The sequence below is a fragment of the Cupressus sempervirens genome, chromosome 5 (genome assembly GCF_028749045.1).
Source record: "Cupressus sempervirens isolate cs-2001-9-10 chromosome 5, ASM2874904v1, whole genome shotgun sequence".
NCBI lineage: Eukaryota > Viridiplantae > Streptophyta > Pinopsida > Cupressales > Cupressaceae > Cupressus > Cupressus sempervirens.
In genome coordinates this window covers 400,044,409-400,064,440 of record NC_143122.1, presented here as the reverse complement: position 1 = coordinate 400,064,440, position 20,032 = coordinate 400,044,409, and the positions used below count along the sequence as shown (strand labels likewise).

The 20,032-nt window shown below is 35.5% G+C and overlaps 1 pseudogene; it reads right to left on the bottom strand.

Moving 5' to 3' along the window:
* The window catches only part of LOC149556504 (alcohol dehydrogenase-like), a 28,890-nt pseudogene extending 13,939 nt beyond the window's left edge, over nucleotides 1-14,951 (bottom strand).
* Between the last annotated feature and the right edge of the window lie 5,081 nt (nucleotides 14,952-20,032).

Here is a 20,032-nt window from a genome sequence, read left to right as displayed (position 1 = left end):
AGGACTGAGGGGATGCAGGGATGACACCAATCTATACATAGTGGTGGGCGGTTCATTAGCCAGTCTGATTAACAGTACCTAGAGCACCACCACCAACAGAGCAGGCACAAGCAGAGGGGGATAGAGTAGGGGATGGTGGATAGGCAGTGGTGGTGCCACTGCCAATATAGGGGGCATAGTAGGGTCTCTGAGGGTGTAGAGCCTACCCAAGGAGAGTACCATCACCAGTAGGGCCACCATAGGGGCCACAAATATAGGGGCCATCGGGGCCACAGGTACAAGGTCCACTAGAGCCATAGGGACAGAGACCAATAGGTACATATGATGCAGATATGGTTAGGGTGAAGCAAGATAGTCTCTGGATAGAGGTTGCCCATCTCCAAGGTAAGATATAGGTGAGGCAGGCGTGGGAAGATAGTGCCCAGTAGGCCTTGGTAGCATTACAGGCAAAGGTTCAGGCTTAGTGAGCTAGGGTTGATAGTGCCCAGGAGGCCTTGGTAGCCCTATAGGCAAGGATAGATGCTAGAGATTTCAACAATTTTGGGATGTAGAAGGAGATAGATGAGCTGGCAAAGATAGAGACCCTCCGGTGAGAGGTAGCCATGCTATGGCAAAGTAGGACACACACTAGGCATAGGTAGATGACTACCACTAGTAGTGCGATCTAGCCTAACAAGTAGTATAGCCTGAGGAAACCATGGATATGATGTAGGAGGCTATGGTAGCTTGATGAGTGAAGACATGGGCTGTGCAAGAGGCAGCCTACTATAGGTCCCTATATCATGATGTTGTGCCTGTCGATTAGCGGTAGCTAGATTTTTGAGAGGCTTCTAGCTCATGGACCACAAGGGGTTGAGATAGGTCAGAGTAGTCAGTTGGATAGTGCTAGCCTCCATGAGGAGGGGATGCAGGAGGGGTGGGGCACTCGTAGCTAGTGACCTGATTCTTTATATGAGCAGTTTTGACATAGAGGTGCAGATGCAATGAGCTTTTGATGATGCATTTATGCATGATGATACTACATGATTCTTTTGTATATAGACTATACATAGACATTAATTATTCTTTTGATTTATATATGACATGATTTGATGGGCCTATGTGTATATGGATGATTATTGCTTATGCATGTGATTTATATGATGTGGATACTGACATTGTGATGCAAGATGTGTGTGATGTTATGTTGCCTATGATTTATATATGATGCCTAATGTGTGAATGATGCAGTTTCTATGGTGAATATGAGATGTATGCATTGTGTTAGATTACATGTATGGATGTACTATATGATTTGCAAGATGTTTTATGATGTATATGCCACTAAATATGATGATTATACTATATGCACCTAATTAATTAATGTAATGAACTAATGATGAAATCTAATAATGAATAAAATGCCTAATTAATATGACAATGAATGTATCCTAAAATTTTAGTAACAGAAAAAGACAATAATGAATGCAAAGTGAAATGATTGAACTTTGAAATGTAAATATGAAAATGTAATATGAATGAACCTAATGAATGGACATGTGTCAAAACTCCTCACTCATAGGAACCAAGTAGCGTAGTATAGGAGGGGGGAAATAAACAGAACCCTTGTCTCAAGCAGGGTGCAATGAAACTCTATACTACATGAATCCTAACTACATGACACTGAGGGATTTAGTTGTGTTTATATAGGAGAGCATACTCTATTTTGATTTTACAAAGGAGTGATGCATCGAATTCTATAGCAGCATAGATGAAAAATTTCCTTTGCATGGTCTAGACTCTCAACACAATAGATACTTCAGGATAAATAGGTGTAGTTTGCATAGTCATGATGGAACAAATGTTGTATATGCCCTAGAGAGATCTAGGCACACCCAAAGTCTTTTTAGGGATCTTTGGTGGAAAGTGTACTAACCCATTGCCCCCATTGCATAGCACATAAACATAACCTAAAACTAATACATATGTACTAAAGCATCAAAAATAGATCATACCACAAATAACACATGTAGTCAATGAGAGTGATTCAGGTGCCACCAAAATATGAAAGATCAAGGCACACCATAAAAGGCTTTCACCAACACACAAAATGAAATCAACCAAAAAAGAGATCGCATGATCACATAGTCATTCAATCCATAGTTCCTACCAAGAACAGTAAGGCCTAAAGGTGAATGTCATACTGTCATGTATAGGAAGGATTCATCCTATGAAAGTTTGTTTTGTTTGACATTGGTTATTGCAAATGTTGGTTGGCAAGGGCTATGAATAGAACAAGTTTCTCGAATTGTTAAGTCTCAAAGGTGATTTTGTTTAAATTCTGTTGTAGTCACTATTTTGGGGAAAAACTCAATGTAATGGGATTGGGACAAGCGCTCGACGAAAAAAAATGCCTCGCAGACTAGAGGTCTTTTGAAAAATGGGAGTGAAGTGAAGCCTCGTGGACAAGAGGTCTTTTTATTGGATTCATGAAAAGCAAAAGCTAGATAGGACCTTTGCACAAAAATGAGATGAAATGGTGGAATGTGGTGAAATGAGATGAGCCTTACAGATAACGGACCAAAATACTTTTTTCAGGAACTTTTTCTTCTTTTTAGTCATTTCTTCAGGAACATTTTACAAATGTTTTTTGGAGTTTTCAAAATTTTCTTATTTTTTTGTATTTTTGTGGGACTATAACAATACTATACAGGAACTGTGAGACTCAAGAATAGAACCACTTGAGATGTTGGATATTTATAGGCTCAGGGAGCAAATCTCCCTCTGAAGCAGCAGCTTGATATGCTCATTACCTTTGTCATCTAGTTGTGCCAACAAAGTGCCTAAGGCAACTGAAGTAGAAAAAATATATAGAATCAATGGTCTGCTTGCAATTGGAGGGACTAGAACTGGTAGATTAGCCAAATAGACTTTACTTTGCTCAAATGATTTCTGACATTGACAATCCCATTGATTTCTTATTGTCTTTTCGAAGCAAATGTTGGAGTGGGTGAACCTTATTTGATAATTGGGACATAACCGTCTGATGGATTGTAGCCTTCCTTGAAAATTGTGGAGTTGTTTCAATGTGGTAGGAGGAGGCATTTCCATGATGGCTTTTACTTTGGAAGGATCTATGTCAACTCCTCTTCTTAACACTATGTAGCCTAATAACTTGCCTGATTTGACCCCAAAAACACACTTCTTTGGATTAAGGTGCACTTTGTATTTTTCCAACCTTTCAAAAATGGTGGTGAGCACATCAATGTGGGAATCACATCTTTGATTTTCCTAGGATGTCATCAACATAGTCCTCCATTATGACATGTAGAAGATAATGGAAAATTGTAGTCATGGCGCCTTGACAGGTGGTGCTGCATTCTTCAAGCCAAAAGGCATGATTTGGTAACAAAAGGTCCCCCATGGGGTAGTGAATGCCATTTTATGTTGATCTTCTTCTACAATTTTGGTTTGATTGTAACAGGAGAAACCATCCATTAAAGACAACATTTCATGTCCAAAAGTCAAATCCACTATGATGTCTATGTTAGGAAGTGGAAAATCATCTTTAGGACATGCAAGATTTAAATCTCAAAAATTTGAACAGATGCGGATGCCCCCAGATGCTTTCCCTATAGGAACAATGTTGGAAACCCACTTAGAATAATCAATAGGTTGGATGAATTTTGCCTCTAACATTTTCTACAATTATGCTTTGACCAAAAGTGCTACTAGGATGCATTTTGCATAACTTTTGCTTCATAGGTTTAATCTTCGGATCTACTATCAAGTGATACACAACCAAATTTGTGTCTAAACTAGGCATGTCTTTGTATGTCCATGCAAAATTGACTTTACCCTTCTATAAGAACTCAGTCATTTCCTTTTGTTCTTTAGGACTTAAGGTGGCTACAATGTAGGTGATTTGTGGATTTTCCTCTATACCCAAATTGATAGGAATTGTGTCTTCATTCAATATAGATAATTTTTCTAGTGGTAAAGATCTGAATGGCAAGTCAACCTCTCCCTCTTCTAGTGCCTCTAGGAGGTTTTCACCAGAAGATGCACCCTTTATTTTATCTTTTTCTTTATCCAAAAGTGCTCCAAAAGAGTTTTCACTAGAGGATGTTTCTTCTATTTTTTCATTCTTATTTTCTTTTTCACTTTTACGACTAAGAGAGTTGACTTGGCTACCAAAGTAGGCTTCCTCATTGTATTGGATCTCATATTCATAATCTTGGAGATTCTTAAGGCCAAAGAGTGCCATCACTACTTCATCAGAGTTATAGATATCAAGAGCTAGTGGTTTGTCTTGAAGGTCCCAATCTATCATGTCAGGGTTTGTGAGGGGCAAGTCAGGGGATGAAAGGTCAGCTATGTTAATGGCATGGACATGGTTATCTAGGTCATCCTCAATGTATTGGAAGGGTACTTCAAATAATTCCTCCTCTTTAGTCTTAGAATTAGGTTCAACCATACAATAGTTGTCAGCAAAGGATACCTTGGGTTTAATAGAGCCCAAACCACGTCCTTTAGGATAGCTATTAGCCTCAAGGGGTTGTCTAATTCCATCTTCCTTAGGCCCAAGGCTGGTACCATGATATCCCATATTTTTAATAATGGGAGGAGCCTTAAAAAATTTGTCTTTAGGGAATTCCATAGGTTCATCTTTGCCATAAAAATATAACCAATCTAGGAAATTAGACTCCATGTGTTCATCACTAAGTGAACTCCAATGTTCAAATGTGGTCTCATTAACATGCATAATATTCTTAGTTGTAGAGGGTGATATTTGAGAAGGTTTTCCAAAGGATCGAGGGGAGAGTGGTAGTTGTCCAACACACAAGGCATTTTTGAACTTATACTCCCACATTCCTTGGTCAACAAAAGTAACCTTCTTCACTATAGTATTAATCTTAACGTCATCAACCTCCTCTTTTCCATTGCAAGAATTGGAATCATTATTGGATAACTCTGGCAGTGTTGTAGAAGGTGACTCTGTTATGGTGAGATATCTAGGTATAACCTTAGCAAACTCACTAATTGGGTAAAAATTTGTTGGTGCACCTTTCAATATGTTACAAAAGGCAAAAGGCAAAGGATCGCCTAGAATTGTGACCTCCCTTCTTCGGTGGGGAAATCTCAAGCATTGATGATATCTAGATGGTACCACTTTGAGTGTATGTATCCATGGTCCACCAAGCAAAATTTTATATGGCAAGTCCAAATCTAGGACATGGCATTCAATATTTATGATAGCTGGCCCAACCTTTAGTGGTAACATGATAACTCCTTTTGATTCTCTTTCTCTTTCATCATATGCTTTGATTGTTATCATTTTATTGATATCTAGGAGGTCTTCTAGAAGCCCCAAGAAAAGGATCATCTTTAATGTATAAAGGTTCAAATTGGATCCATTATCTATAAGGACTCTTTTTATTTAATGTTGTTGTATAAGGACTTCAATGTGGAGTGACAAATTGTGGTGTGGACTAGGACCTTGGAAATCTTTCTCTGTAAAGACAAGATGTTGTGTGGAAAGATTTCCAATCATGGCAGTGAATTGGGATCCATTAATGTTTTCAAGCACACGAGACTCTAAAAGAGTAGTCTCCAAGATATCTTTGTGGATGGGTGAGATGGTAAGCAGCTCTAGAATGGATATTTTTGTAGGAGTCTTCCCTAACTATGACAACGCATCATAGCAAGAAGCGGGTCTTTGTGAAGTGGGTGTCATAGCAGGTGCATGTGGAACTGATGGTTAGTGGGGTTGGGAGTGGGAACTTGCAAAGTAATTCTCCCCCGTTGAGTGGTTGCACCACAATCAGCTACTTGTAGGACAAGGGTATTCACATGAGTGTCTACTTCTTCGATGCGACCACACATGGAGTCAAAACCACATATATCATTGGTTTCTATTTTACCACACAAGGAGTCAAATCTTGATATGTGGTTAGTAGAATAGTCATAGTGTAATGCATTTGATGTGGAAGCTCGATTTACATTGTTCGTATTATTGTTTCCATTTTTGTTATTGTCATTGTTGTGGTCAAGAAATGGCTTTTGAAATATTTTTAGTTTAGCATTTTTAGAGGGTGGTCCTCCTTCTACCTCAATTTCTCCATCATTGACAAGATTTTGAATGAAGACTTTGAGCTTTATACACTTGATTATGTCATGTCCCTTGATGCGGTGGTATTTGCAATATTCATTTTCCTTATACCATTTTGATTTGGGTTGATTTTCATCAAAGGGTCATGCGTTGGGGAACATCATGAAATTGTGACCCGCTAGTTTTTGGAATATGGCATCCAAGGGTTCACAAAAGTTAGTGAATTTCCTATTACAATCATAGTCATGGTTGTAATTTTTGTTGGTATTGTTGTTGTTGTGAGGAAAAAATTGTGTTTTATTGCAAGATTGTTGGTTGCTTTGATTGTTGTTTTGATATTGATTGTCATAGTTTAAATTGTTGTTGTTTCGGTTATGATAGTTTCTATTGTTGTTGTTGCTATTTCCACCTTGGAGGTTTTGTACACTTTTAACATTGGTGACACCATCGTGTGTGACACCTTTGTTTTTGGACCAGAATTTTGGTTTGCTATTGTTGTTTGTGTCATTGTTTGAGGATGATGAGCTATAATGTTTAATGGCACCTTTGTCTAAGAGTCCATTTTCAATGTTCTTGCCTCTCTTGACCAATGTCGCAAAGTCTTCAAAACTAGCCATCTTCATTTGGAAAGACATCTTTGGTATCAAATTTTTGATAGATATATCCACAAGGTTGGAATCCTCAATTTTGTAGGGCATGCGGTTAGCAAGGTGCCTCCATCATTGTAGAAAGTTGGCAAATGTTTCACCATTTCTTTGTTTTGTATTGCACAAATCACTCAATGAGGCATGATGCTCAATATTTTAAGAGTATAGTGCTACAAATCTTCCATTCAAATCATTGAAGGAAGTAATGGAACCCTTGGGTAAGTTCATTAACCACTCAAGTGCAGGACCTCCAAGACTTCGTGTGAAGAGCCTCTTGAGATAATCCTCACTATAGGCTACTTCTTGACATGAGACAAAAAAAATCTTTGAGATGTGCGAAAAGGACATGTTTCTCCCATGTATTTTTTGAATTTAAGAATCTCAAAGTTTGGTGGAAATGGTATCATGTTAATGGATCTATCAAATGGAAAGGGGAAAATTTCCTCAAAAGATAAATCCTTCACCCCTTTGTTGCTTATGGTATGGACCAAGTTTCGAAGTTCATGCAACTACTGGGCTAGATCTTGGTTTGGTTGCATTTGTGATTGTTGGGAATTTATGAACCCACCTCCAAAGTTGTATGGATTCCCAAATGTGTTATGAGGTGGTGGAGGTGGTGGTATGCTACTTTGGCCAATGTATTGACATGCAGTTATTGAAATTAGCGTAGATGTTTTCACCATACTTGTTGGCATTTGTAAATAAGAAGGATATATCAGTTGTGTTGGAATTTCCATTTGTTGTGTAGATATTTTCTCAATGTTTATGCATCCTACAATTGGACCTCTCAAGGTGGACTGCAGAATACTAGCATGCATAGTAGTGTTGGGTAGAGCACTAATGATTTGTTGAATATGTTTCACACTCAATTGGAATGTTGGTTGTGTTGAAACATTGGATGTAGGTATGGCACTAGTTGTCACCATGGGTACCTTTCCTTTGCTAGATGTTTGGACTATGTTTGAAGTTGGCAATATGGGAGCACCACCTTTGGTAATTTTTCTAAGCAAAGTGTTCTCATAAAAACTCATAGGGACATTAACACCATCTTTAACCAAGTTTAGGAATATCTTAGTCTTGTTTGCCCTAATAGACTTTTCCTTCATTTTTAAGTTGTATGGATCTGATAGAAATGTTTGGATGTCACTAGGAATGTTATTGTTATCAGTGGGATCTTCCTCTTGGTACACTTCTTCTTCATCATGTGAATTTCTTCCTAGAGTGGTGTTTCTAAAAGGATTCTCTAGTTCTTTTGTAGATGTGGAACTAGGCATACCAAAGTTTATACTAGGGGGAAATGTATTCCCCAATAAGGCCAATCATGGAGGAAAAGAATTCTCCATCTCTTGTTGTCTTAGTGATTCCAATAAACATGACATAGGATTAAAAGTGAGTCTACCAAATCGTGTTTGTACCATACAATTGTGACCAAGATGAGGGTGGAAGGTTGTGGAAGAAAATAGGATGTGTGAAAGAGCAATTGAACATTATATGATAAAGCGGCCAACCACCTAGATGTAGACAAGAGACCTTGTTGATTTGGAAAACCAAGTGTAATAGACTATCTTTCTCCTACCAAAGATGGACGAGTGATCTTTAGGCAAGATGGGACACCAAATTGATTACCCACTATTTGGAGATGGACTTTTGATCCCAAACGAATGAGTGTAATTATGATAAATGGTTTGCTTATGGATAAAGGCCTAGAGTTGTAATCTTGGAAGATTTTCTTATGCCAAAAGTTTAAGGTTCAAAGGATCAATTTCTCTTAGAGGAATCTTGCAAATGAAAGACTAGAGATTTTGAAAATGAATTGGTGTGGAAAATGAGGGTGTTATGGTCACTATGTGGTTAGCTCAATCTTCTCTTACTGGAAACAAAAACCCTTGGTTCACTCCAAGGAAAGAAGACCAATTTTGAAGTTTTCTATTGTAGTCAATTCTATCATAATGGTCTTGTTCATCTTCTTCTTTCTTGATGTCTTTGATAGTGTATCAAAAATTTTTATCACTACATGCTAGGTTTTTCCTTTCCTTGTAGGCAAATGGTTTAGATAATTTCACCTTCTTGAGCTTGACTTTGTTAGTCATGGCAACAACAAAACAAACCCAATTTCAAGCACAAAAAAATTGCAACAAATTGTAATTAGAAGACTCAATCAATTTCAAATGATAGACCAAATATAGAAACTCCTAAAAATAACTATGAGTCAAGAGGACCCACTTACCACTATTTCACTCATTGATAGTTTAGCCCCATTTCACTTGTTTGATGTTTGGTGTTGGTTTTGGATGTTTAAACAATCAAGCACGTTGAACACATCAAAAATCCCAATAAGGCTACCACTAGGATGTACAAGGATTATCTAGAGGGAATCTTCGATAAATGCAAGGTACATGAGGGCCAAATCTATAGATGAAAGAAAATAATGCCACACAACTAGTGGGAGACGATAACCCAAATCTCTGCCTTCACTTCCCAAAAGTATAAATTTCTTTGGGGCTTAGCCAAGAGTGACAAGATGCCAAGAGAGGTGTCTTTCGATTCACCTCCCAATATTTATACTCCACTAGAATGCTAGAGTTGAGGTCATCCCAAGGGGTGATGAGATCCCCAAGCAAGCCTCCTAAAAAAAGAAAAACAAGACCACTTATTTCTTGTGCACTCAAGATCACCCGAAGGTGTGAGAGGAGAGAATACGTAAGTGGCCTCAGGTTTAGAAGACACTTGTTCTTTCCCAAATGGAGCTTTAGGTTTTGTAATCTACTCTTGAAGACACTCGTGTTTAAGCATGCATTATTCTTTCCAACTTGACAACGTCATCAATATAATGAAAAGCGAGGATTCATCAACAAAAGTAAATAGATCATGAACATAAGCCAATTGTTGAAAATGAAACCAATTTTTTTAACTCATTCAAGATTGAGTGAGTTCATTTTAAGCACCAAATCCAAATATTTCATAGCAAGCTTTATTGACCTTAGGCATTCAAGAGTGTATTTGCTATCTAAACATTCATTCCAATGAAAGCATGTCAATTTCCTTAAGGCATTCAAGATTGTGTTTAACTATCCTAAACATGCAGTCCAATGAAAACTTGTCCATTCTTTAATGGCATTCAAAAGCGTGTTTGAGCATCATTCATTCCAATGAAAGGTGTGTAAATTTCCTTAAGGCGGTCAAGATTGGGTGTAATGTTTTTACCTTAACGCATTCAAGAGTGTGTTTGACCCTTAAGTATTAGTTTGCAACTCACATTCCAAAGACAAATGATTATTTTATACAAGTTCATTAACCATTTAATCCTAGAATAGATCAAAAATCACTACAATTTCCCCAAGTGATTAAAATCACTAAAAGAGAAGTTTTCCAAAGCTTGTTTCTTGCAGTACACACTTGTTAGAAATGCTTTCCAAGCAATGAGTTGGCGAATTAAGTGTTTAAAAATTAATTTAAACTACCAAAAAGTGGAGACAATAGACACCAGGCATAGACGACACAATTGTGCAGACGTCAAAACTCACAAATGACAAAACAACGTAGATGCCAAAACTCACAGACGTCGAAACTTGCAGACAATAGAATAGCATAGACGTCGAAACTCATAGATGACAGAAGACAAGGATGTACGATTAGCATTTTAGTGGAAATAATTAGTCATAGATGACAAATTAGACTAGCAAATACTAAAACTCAAAGCTAACAAAGTACTTGGCACACAATGTAGACAACGAATCAAGGATTGCAAATGACAGTTCTCTATAAAAATCGTAGATGACAATTTGGTTTCACAGCAAGTTTTAAAGTCCGCCCACCACGCAAATGATAAAAAAAATAATAGAGATGTTAAAATTGAGGTTTAATGTCGGAACAGATGGTTTTAAAGCAACAATGGCAAAGATGCCAATATGTGCAGATGTTGGAATGCATAGACGCTGATCTACGGAGACAATGGTTCTTTGGAGACAACACTGCATCTAGCAAAGAAGGTAATGCATGGATTTTAATAGTGGGTTATGATTTTTTGATTATTTTTTGAAGGTAAAATAAGTATGTGGGTCCCACCAGGCATGCCAAAATGTGTACACAAAAACATAACCTATCAAGAGCACGTGTAAACAAACAAACCTTAGTTGCATACATATATCAAATATTCAAAATAAAATAAATACAACTAATACTATACTTGAATTTTACAACTCAATGCAATCGAAAAGAAACATCCTCATGCAACCTCAAAGCAACTCAACAAAGGCACCCATAAGAGGCCTTGTTGGTGTGCTTTAGATTGGAGGGATGTGGATGTGCTCTCCAAAAACACAACTACTGAATCCCAATATGATAAAATGCAATGATAATGATACTATGCTAAAATAAATGGTGAATGCTTCAAACAATGGCTATGGAAGCAACCATGCTTGAAAGCACTCAAAGGATGTGAGTGTGGATGCAAGAAATAAACTAAGTTAACAATGCAAATGAAATAGAAATCTAGCAACTACCAAAGGTTAGTAATAATGCAAATCACAAAAATCACTAAAAAGCTCTAACAATAAACTAGCATGATAACAATACAAATGAGGGAGATGGAAAATGCTTGAGACAAGGGCTCTATTTATAGGTTTGAGAGAGGCCTTGGGGAGGTGGCATCTATGTGGCATCCACACAGGTGCTACAAGGGAGACACATGGGCTAAGGAGACAAGCCATACAAAGGTCAACATTCAAAGTTTTCTCACAGATGTGTGAGAAAACTTAAAGGAAGGAGTGGGAGACAAAGGTGCAAGAGGTGTGAAAGGTGTGAAGGGTTTCTCACACATGTGTGAGAACACACTTAGGAGCTAAAAGGGGTTTAGCAAGGTGTTTAAGATAAATAAGTGGGATTAAGTAATGGGTAGACTTAGAAGGATGAAAGTGATGGGTGTAGACTAGGTTCTAGGATAGGCTTAATACTAAATTAAATAGGATTTAATTTAATCATAGGATTAGAGAATTTAATGGAATGGAGAGGATTAAATAAATAGAATTTATTTAAAAGGGGATTTATAGAGCACTGTGCATTAAATAAATTTAATACATTAGGGGGGAAGTATTTAAATTAAATTTAAATACATTAAGAAAGTGAACCTATTTAATTAAATACATTTAATTAAATAAGTAGAAGAAAATGACAAATATAATTAATTAGTAAATAATTAACTATAATGTCAAAGGAAATATCAAATGAATTAATATAGTGTTTAGGACAATTTTAAGTGTCTACACTTCTATTCCAAGTATATCCATAGCAAGTACAATGATAGTTGAGAAAGAGTCTAAACTGAGTATTGAAGTCCTAGACAAAGGGAAACAAATTGTTTCAACCATTTTGAAGGAAAAAGGAAAAAAAATTATTGATCTCAGTGAGGATATAGTTATTCCAAATTGGGATATCTCTAGCCTTACTCTTGATCAAATGAACACTATGGGTGAATTACTAAAGAAGAGAGCTAAGTAGTAGAATCTTAGAGAAGAAATATGAAAGAAAACCAAGTCTTTGAAGACATAAAGAGCATATTTGTCGATGTTCTAAGTATTGTGGTTGATGACACACAACCTATTTTGGATCAATTGCAGATATTGTCCACAAATTCAATGAAGACTTAAATGGACAAGAGAAGCTACTTCAAAGAGTAGAAAGGAAATTTGAAAATAGAGTGTTAGAACAAGTTGAACAAAGAATTGCAATAGATCAAGTAGAGTTAGCTACTATTCTTGGTTTATTAGAAACCTCTATCAATAATATTATATTACTAAATTATCCAAGATAGATGAAGACATTATAGAAAGATCAGATATCTAACCAATTTGCAAGTAGAACTATTGAAGGAAGAAGCCAGGATCAGGGTCACCCCTGTAAAAATCCAAGGCATATTTCTTCCAAACATGGATGCATTGTAGAAACATATTGCAAATGCAAAGACACTCATCTATGATAACAACTTCTCCATAGCTGATCACATGATGGAATTATCGACAAAAGTTCATATTGCATTACATGCAAGCAAGGTACTATAGGAAATTTGGGACAAGACAATGATACTTATTTTGAAAGTACATTCTAAATTCTTGTCACATTTTGGTATTATCATATAGTTATTATACACCTTTGACATTTATGTCAAAAAGGGGGAGAAGTGTATATTATATGAATAAGAATGGAGAAGTAATATGTAAAGGAGGAGAAGTAGTATACTATACTACATTTGTATGTATATAGGGAGATATATGTAAGGGGGAGTAGTATAGTATGGATAAGAAGAAAACATACCTTTACAAAAGCAATTTTGAAAAATCAAAAAAATAGAGTATGTTACCAAGCCATAGTAAATGGAAATCAAGACCGAGTTGAAGACACAAAATGATGGTAAAGGAAGTTTTGAGTTACAGTTTTGTATGATCATATTTTTTTGATAAGTTTTTTTTGTCACTGATGCCAAAAGGGGGAGATTGTTGACATAAAGGTCAATTTGTCTATTAGCGACTCAACACTTTGTCAATTGGTTACATTGCTACCGAGCTCTATAGTTGCTACTGTGCTTATCTTTCAGTTTGTAGTGTTAAGCAAGTGATTCAGTTGTTCTTGAGATAAGTAGTAAGAATATAGTGTCTACTAAGCACCTGAGTCAGTTGTTAGTGTTTGTTGAGCTACACATTGTTTACTAAGTTTCAAAGACAAAGTTTAGTACAAACCAAGCATAGTAGATGTTACCAAGCTAGTCAATAGAAGTGAAAAAGATCATAGTGTTAACTGAGCTTTGTAATGTTAACCAAGTCCATTACTGTCCACCAAGCTCACAAGGTTAATAAAGTGGATCTAGTGTTGACCAAGTTATGTAGTGTCAATCGAGTGATCCAATTGTTACTGAGTTTCTTAGAGTTCACTGAGTCACACAATGCTAACTAAGTTCAAGCCACTTGGAAGTAATTATTATGGACCAAGATTAAAGTTCAACTGAGTGCCAAATATTTTCGAGCATTGATAGTATTTTCCATGTATCAGAACACTACCGAGTTTGTCTTTAGAACCCGAGTTACAGTAGTTGGGCCAAATTTTTGGATTATGGTGTTATTGGTATTGTAGCCGACTCTAATAAGTTGTAATTTGGATTGGTATATATGTAATGTGTTGCATTATATCCAAACAAGATATGTGAAGAGAATATGATGAGTAGAAGTACACATTAAAGAAGGATACAAGTAGTATAAGGGACAACAAAGTATTATCTATCACAGTCAAGTGATCCTTGTAATACAAAGAATCTCAACTAGTAAATTAGAGTTATAGATCAGAGATCAACCATTGGTTCATCCTAATAGGTACATCAATCAAATCCTTTAACATGGTAGACTTAATAGTCTTTGTTAAATCTCCTAATCAAGTGCATACTTCATTGTATGTTTGCAAATCCTTTAATAAGCTGGACCTCATAGTCCTTATTGCTCCTAATAGGGTAGATCACTAGAAGTGGTCAATTATAAGCCTTAATAGGTTAACTTTATACTGCAATACTAATGCTTGTGAGTATCATCCCCGCCCAAGTTTTACTTTCTAATTGGAAGGTTTTTGAGTCACCATATCTTGTGTCAAATTTTTATGAATGTTTATTTGCTTTCATTCTTTCATGCATGTAACTAGATCAAAATATTATATAAAGGATTAATTGGTGAAGTAACATAAAGTTTTATTGCTTCCCGATTCACCCCTCCCCTCTCGGTAACCTTGCATACCATATATTTCCAACATGAGTATCTTACTATGGTTCCTTATTATATTGTTCATATAGTTAAGGATTAATAAGGTTGATAATTATGATAATAGTTGTAACAGTTTCATCCTTTCCAAATTAATGTACTTAAGAACCTTTCTCAAATCTCCTAGTGACTAAATCAATGCCAATAATCTGAGAAGGTTTGACTAATCAAGCTCCTTCAACATATTTAAGAAAATGATAAGTATCATTTTATTTTTTTATTTTATTTCAAAAACACTTAATTGAGATATTTAAATCAACTAGATCCTTCTATACCTACATGTTGCATTGGTATAATAATCTTAATATCTATTTTCAATCCTAATAAATTAATTCTTACCACAAACTCCATAGATTCAAGACTAGATATGGCTATGGTTGATCCCTTCTTAGGTTTAGCCACCTTAAATGTAGCTCCCATCCCTAATTTCACATAGAATTTGAAGTACAATCCCTTTTAAAAATGGACCAATGTCAAAAAAATATATTAATATTAATTGATTTATTATGTTAACCCACCCTTGGAAACACTACATCTAAGAATACTAGTTTTATTGAGAGGAGATATTGGATTTATCTTGGAAACATAGCCAACATTTGCAAAGGCATACTCACTGAATGTGGATTTCCATAGGAAGTGATAAATGCGTTGTCCCTTGATAGAAAACCTTGACTTTCTATCGCTAATAGTAAACCCTCTTACTATTTTTATCACTAATATAAGCCCCTTGTCTATGTTTCTCCTTGGCATATCACAAATATTTATTTCTTTCAATTTGTGGTGGTTGTAATCTCCATATTCCCTTATACATATAGGCAGAACATGGTCTCCCTCCTCCATATCAGTCACACCTTCACCCATACTTTTTGCCACTTTGGAAAAATATGTAAATGGGCTTGATTGATAAGACCTTGTAATTTTGATCAACCCTAATTTTACATATAATAAAACCCTAATTGAAATTAGGGTTTAAAAATTGGCATGATATGTTATTCTATTCACTCTGTTTTCTGAAAATTGATTCAAATATAGTAACTTGGTTGGTTCTAGATATAGATTTGATAAAAGGGGAAGGGAATTTACCTCGCTACTTCATGTCAATATATGTGCAATAAATGAGGAGTCTTTCCCTACTATGGAAAAAGAGAAGAATAGATTTTACAAAATTTATGTGACAAAAGCAAGTATATTGGGGCTTAATCCTAAGATCCATCACCTGCAGAGTGCACTTGCACTTCTTCAATCTTCAAGAGGTCCCATGTGGCCCATGCCATGACACTTTCTCATGAAATAAAATTTGATTTTCTTAAAAAAGAAAATTAGTATTCAAATCAAATTTAAAGTGACACCAATGCAAACAAATCCTAATCATAAGGAGGATTATATTTCTTTTAACTCAGTTGAGGACAAAAATCTAACAACATGGAATAGAAAGAAAAGCATGCAACTTACCTTAGCATGTAATTACTTGTCCTACAATAGTACCTAATTTTTTATTATTATTTGATCTATGTTGCAAAAATGTAATGAATAGTTTTGAAAAATAAGAATCTTATCACCGAAAGCATAGAAAATTACCTCTAACTATGTAAATATACTTGAATGTGCAAAGTGGAAACCATGATCATAAAGATGAAGGTAATAGATCATGATGAATGTGAATAAAGAGTCAACCCATGATAGTTTGGAATCAATGCAGTAATCAAGTTTTGCTAGTTGCTTTGATGGAGGTTTACTATTTCTTCAAGTTTTGGGGCTGCCATTATTTTCCAACGAGTAAATATACATAATTTGTTTACCAAGAGTTTAAAAATTTGTATCATACATATTTTTTTGTTTAAAATAACTTTTTTTCTAGTAGGCATGAATACAAATTATGGAAGCCTAGATTAGATGCATATGATGCATAAATGCTCCATGAATTCTCTCCCAAATGATTGCTAAGATCTAACTAAAAAGATCATTGCTAAAAGAGATTATAGAAAGAGGGAGAATGTTGAAGCAAACAATGTGTTTCAATCATTATTTTTTCCTTGATGTCAAACCTGCTATTTTTCTAGTAACACAATTTCTTATATACTATCACTTAGTTGATTGATGAAGAGGATTTAATCAATAAGATATAACAATAATACCTAGAGGAAAGGTTGAGTTATGGTTATGTAATGAAGTAAAAGGATCAGTTAAGACAATGGTGAAATGATGTATTGATTATCTACTTAAGGTTACAAATGTTGGCTACACTCAGAAACTTTAGAAGATCAAGTTATACAAAGACTCTCTGCAAAGCTTGACTGAGTTGATAGTAGGAGCCAAGAAAAGTTAGTACAAGTTGAGTAGAAAAATAGTTGTAGCCAAGTAAAAGAAAATTCTAGTGTGTGTCAAGTAAAACAGTTGATTTCGAGCAACACCATATGTGTCGAGCATCAACATACCGTAGTTAATGCTGAGTGAACTCATAGTTGATGTTGAGCAACGTAGTATGTGTCAAGCATTAGAAGATTGATAATGTTGAGTTGTTGCATTATTAGAAAAGTTAAAGATTCCCCAAATTTGAGCCAAAAAGTTTGTTTTCTTGAAGTCTATAAACCAAGTGGAAGATAAGATTGATGAGCTGGTGGTACAGAATTTGAGATAAACCTTTCTAAGTGAATTCAAATGGATTCTAGGAGAAGTTCCTAAAATAAAGATGGAATATGAGGTAGATACATTGTATCCTACCTAATCCATCCAAACCCTAAAATGGATGATGGAAAATGGCAAAGTATCTTAATTTCCTATTTATAGGAATTTCTGGTCATGAAACAAAAGAGAGAGAGGTGAGAAGGTCAGAAAGACAAGGAAAGAATAGAGGAAAGAAGGAAGATAGGAAGTTAAGGACTCTGCTTCGTCAAGTGACCAAATAGGATACTACATTGGTGTACCAAGCAAAAAGGCTTAAGGAGATACATGCTTGAAGGGTGAACAAGCTGTCAGAACTACAAAGTATGAAAGCCAAGCAAAACTGAGTACTAAACAGTGATTTGAAATTTATAAGAGAAGTTGTAAGTTGTAGCAAATTGAAGCTCTGTTGTTACTCTCTAATAATTGTATTAGTTTAGAGTAAAATCCTTTGGACTATGATTGACTTAACAGTCATTTGAAAATCTTTTAACAGGGTGGCATTCTAAGTGAATGGCCTAAAGTCCTCTAACAAGCCTCACTTTTAATAGGGTGATTGAAATCCCTTAACCGGGTCACATTTAATAGTGTGTGTTGTAACCCTTATTAGGGTTGGCCTTTCATAGGACATCACTTCAGAAGAGTGAAAAGGAGTAGCATGTTACTGGTGGTTTTTCCCAAATTGGGTTTCCATGTTAAATCATTGTGCCAAGTGTGTGGATGAATCTTTATGTTTCATGTTTTTATTGATGCAAGTTAATTTAATAGTAACCTGCAAGTTTTAGTGATAAGCTTAGATGCATTCACATATATGAATGTTTAATGGGTTCACTAAGCTAACTGAAAAACTAAACCTTGAATAACTAATTCATCCCCCCTCTCAGTTATTCTAAAGAATTCTAACAATTGGTATCAAAGTCATTTTCTAAAGAAGGACTAGTTTGAAGGTACTAGAAGCAAAAAGATCAAGATGTCCAAAAGAGAAGTACCCAAGTTTAACAAAGACAACTTCCCTACATGGAAAGGTCTAATGAGACTGCATCTTGGAAGAATAGGAGATCATGCACAATCCACCATCTCAGTGGAACATGTTGATCCTACTGGAGCTCCTATTGTTGAAGATATGAAGAAGAAGAAAGAACACAATCAAGCAATGTTGGAAATTGCCTCTTCCCTTAGCTATGCCGAATTTGATGAGATAAAAGGATGTGACACTGCAAAGAAAATGTGGGATGCCCTGGACACCATCTATGGAGGAGACAAAAATGTTCAAAGAGCCAAATTTGAGAGCCTCAGAGGTAAATTTGATGACATGAGAATGGAAGAAGGTGAGAACATTGCTCAATACGTTGATAGAATAAAAGAAGTAGTTAGTGTAATAAGAAGAGCTACTAGTCAAATAGAGGATGATACTGTTTTAAGCAAAGCCTTAAGAACACTATTGTCTATTTATGCTATTAGAGTTTCAGCAATCTAAGAATTGAGATGTATTCTAGGAAATAATCTAACTCTTGAAGATCTAGTAGGTAGACTCACTACTTTTGAGCTATCTAACTTTGACAACTACAAACCAGAGAGTCTTGAATCTGCTTTCAAGGCTAAGTTGCTATTGAAAGATTCTGATGAGAAGAAGCAGAAGAAGAAAAGAAAGATAAAATATGTGTCTACTGACAGTGATATAGATGAAGAAGATGTTGAACAACTAGAAGCACTATTGGTAAGAAGATTCCATAGAGGAAAAGACAAGTTCAAAGGTAAGTTACCCATCATTTGTTTTAATTGCAATGAGATTGGTCATATTGCTGCTAGATGTCCAGAAAAGAAAAATTACAAAGGAAGTGACAAATACAAAGGTAGAAGAAATGAAGATAGCAAGGATTATAAAGACAAAGGCAAGAAGTGTTATATTGCTGAAGAAGATGATTCAGATGAACATGATGGTGAAGTAGTTTATGTTCCAATGAAGGACAAATCTGATGAAGATGGGGCAACTGCACTTGTGACTTGTGTAAACAAAAACGACAGATGGATCATTAACAGTGGATGCTCACATCACGTGACAGGAGATAAAAGTAAGTTCATTACCTTAAAATATTATGATGGAAATAGTGTTAGATTTGGTAATGATGCTCCATGTCTAATAAAAGAAAAAGGTTCCATTAAACTCACAAAAAAGATCTCATGTGACAATGCTTACTATGTTGAAGGACTAAATTATAATCTGTTGAGTATGTCACAACTAAGCAATGTGGGATGAAAAGTTGAATTTGGAAACAAGACTAATAAGGTATATGACATAAATGGGAAATTGATAGGAAAAGGAGATCAAACTAGAAGCAATTTATTTTACCTTGATATAGAGGATGCTACTTGTCTTGTTATGAAATTTGATGATGTGTGGCTATGGCATAAAAGGTTATGTCTTGTTAACTTTGATAACTTGATTAGTATCAGTAACATGAAGAAAGTTAGAGGATTGCCCAAGCTAAAAAAGCCTAATAATGTAATATGCAAACAATTTTAGCTAGTTAAAATGACAAAGTCAAGCTTCAAGAGAAAAACTTATACCTCTAAAGAGATACTAGAGATTGTTTATACTGACTTATGGACCAATAGAAGTACAAAGCTACAAGGGAGACAAGTACATAATGTTATTTGTAGATGATTACTCTAGGATGATGACAGTCATGTTTTTAAAGAAAAAGTCTTATGCTTTTCAAATGTTTAAATGGTTCTTGGCAAGAGTTGAAAAAGAAATAGGTAAAAATATAAAGTGCTTGAGATCAAACAAAGGAGGAGAATTCACATCAAACAAGTTTGAAATGTTTTGTAATGATAGA